Here is a 3,248-nt window from a genome sequence, read left to right on the forward strand (position 1 = left end):
CTCTTTTCCCAATCTGTATGCCTTTCAATTCCTTTTTGTGTCTTAATGCATTATGTAGGGCTTTCAATATTGTATTGGCAAGGAGTAGTGAGAGAAGACATTCTTATCTTTTTCCTGATGGTTAGTAGGGAAACTTCTAGTATCTCATCACTAATTATGATGTTAATTGTGGGTTCTTTTGTAGATATTATTTATCAAGTTGAGAAAGTTTTCTATTCCTAGTTTATTAAAAGTTTTTATAATGAAGGGGTTTGGGAATTTGTCAAATGCTTTTTAAAAATCTACTTATATGATCATGTGATTTCTTCCTTTTTTATCCTATTGAAGTGGTGAGTTACATTAATTTATTTTCAAATATTTATTTTCAAATGTTGAAAAATGTTGATTTTCAAATGTTGAGCCAGCCTTGCATACCTGGCATAAATCTCACTTGGTTTTGGTGAATAATTATTTTCATACATTGTTGGATTTAATTTGATAATATTTTGTTGAGGATTTTTGAATTTATATTTATTAGAGATATTGGTATGTATTTATCTTTCCTTGTAATGTCTTTCCCTGATTTTGTTTTGGGGGAACTGTTGCATAAATAAATGTATCCCTGCTCTCTTGTATCTTATCCCAATTCCTGCACCTGTGAAAAACCTTAGTAAGTTTGATGCTATAGCATGTTAAATATTATCAATTCATTACTTACCAACAGTAATGGTGTTGTTGTTTCCATTTCAAAATCTTACCCTGGAATCAGGTTTCTAGGACCACTAGATAATGACTGTATTCGTATGAAGTCCTCTAGATGTCAACATTGAGATGAGATCCAAGTTCCTTTAGGTGAGTGGAAAAGTGACCTGGGAAAGAAGAAAGGCATGGTTTTGTTGTCAGCTAGCTACCACCTTAAACAGCTAGAGATTATTTTCATTGCTTCCCTAGAACTTGTGTAAACACATATGAGGGGTGAGAGTGCTGGATTATTTAAACACCCATTCTGTAAGTCAGTGTGGAGGGCTGTTCCTGAGGATATTTATCCCTAGCACAGCCAATGAATCACACAGGAAGTTAGGCAGACTTAGCCGTGGAAAGCCACAGAGGGAAATGCAGGTGCTAGTATGGGAAGTTGAGCTGGTGTACACTGAAGTGGGAAGGGGCAGGGCATGAAAAGGGGGCTCTAACAACTTTAGTTATGAGGTATTTTACATTGTATTTCCATTTAAACCTAGCAAGAATCCTAACTAGTAACTACTTTCAAAATACAGATTTAGAAGAGGAAATATATATATATATATATATATATATATACAGCTCTCTAGTAATTAATTAGTGTGATGTGATTCAAAAACTGGAAACTACAGGCCCAATGTCGGAACTTAATCTCCCAAGTCAGTGCTTCTGTAGCTTTCATGGTGTGAAAGATATCTCTTAATGATAAATTAAAAATAAACAGTATGATACTAGAGAGGAAATGTTAAACTGAATTCTTATTCAAGTGATCAGTTACCTTTTGAATAATGTGTTTATCACCAAAAACCAATGGAAATGATTTATTCTTAGTTGTCATTTGAATATTCTAAAAAATCAGGCAACCAATATAAAAAAGAAACATTCATTACTATTCATTGACACAGACAATTCCCTTTTTATTGAGATAAATCCCTCTATAAGTATTGTGGTGTTTAAAATATTTCAATGACATAAATTGCTGTATTTTCACAGAAATATTATGAAAGGATAGTTTTGTCTTAGTTTAAAAATCCCACACCTCATTAAAAGTACATCTGAGAGCAAATCAATAGTTCTGCCATGGTTTAGTGTAAGGCCTCCTAATGAACCAATCATGAGCTGGCAGTGTTGTAGGCATCTTAAAGAGTCAAACAGAACATTATTTTTTCCTAATCCTGATGTCCCTGATCTTAACGCATTATGTTCATCATATCTGTATACAATCTGCTTTTGCTGATTGATTTAATATTACCTTGTTAACTAAAATGCTCACTTTTAAAAACGACAAATATGATTTTTCCTAGCAGTAATTTGAAGTGATGTGAAAAAGTGTTTATGACTAAAATATTTTAAAATCATCATTGTTAGTAGCCATGCTTCTTCACTTAATAGTGCTTTTGTTCAAGGAACAGTTTGAATTTTAATTAGCTCTGTTTCCATTTACTGAATATCTTGCTATTCCTGTATCCAGCACCAATTTTCTCATAGTTCTGCTCTGCTCTAATCTATACCTATTAAAAAAGGGGGAAGCTTTACAATTTAACCTCTAGATTTATATAGACAAGCACTTGAACATGTTTTTATTCTTTTAACCACTGTATGTATTAGAAAAAAATGGATATTAATTTTTAATCATGTTAATTGTCTCTGTGATTCAAAGGAGATTGGCTTTTTTTTTTTTTGCATTTTCCCAGCTGTCTTCCTTTTAACTAATACTCACTGTATAGTTTTACACCTTGGTGTTGCTCCTAAGAGTAAGGAGGGCCAGATGCTGGGGCTAAAAGAGTGGAATAAGGAAGTTAGATGGAGCTTTTTTTATTAATCTGCATGAAATACATCTGTTTTGCATGTAGGATTTATTATATTCAGGTACAGTGAAGCCAAGCGATAAAAAGAGATGATTGCCATTGGTGATCCGTAGTTCTAAAGAAGAAGAGGTTATGCCACTCCACATAGAGCTACACAAGAGAACACCTGTTAGTGACAGGCAGGGACAACGAGTGTGAAATCATGGGGGACCTTTTATCTTGGTTTTCATGGGAAGGAATGGGCAAGGCAGAATAATCTGTCTAATCAGGATTAGGATTCTACCTAGTTGTCTGATAGCTGGCCTGGAGTGATTAGGGCAGGAGCGTAGTGGCCCTCAGGGCAAGAGCCCAGTAAAGGAGGAAATGAGAAGGCATGGGCTCTGCATTGTTTTGTGTGTATGTGAAAGGCACACTCAGTGGAGAGTACCTTGCTGTGTGCAGCAACTGGGATAACCCATGGACGTGTAGTTCCTCTCTGGTCAGAAAGGACCAGAAGCTAAAGCCTCCGGTACAGAAACTAGAATTGTGGTTACTAAAGGTCTACCCTGTCTCTACCTTTTTATCACATAGTTAGCCAAATTCAAGAAGAAATTTCCATACACTGCCTTAATTTTTATAAATGTTTTTTGTTAACTCTGCATTATTTTATGTGCATAATTGTGTGTGTACATGGGTTAGTACATGTGCAAGTGTGTGTGTGTGTGCACGCTTTATACATCTGTC

This window comes from Myotis lucifugus, unplaced genomic scaffold, assembly GCF_000147115.1.
Source record: "Myotis lucifugus unplaced genomic scaffold, Myoluc2.0 scaffold_359, whole genome shotgun sequence".
Taxonomy (NCBI): domain Eukaryota; kingdom Metazoa; phylum Chordata; class Mammalia; order Chiroptera; family Vespertilionidae; genus Myotis; species Myotis lucifugus.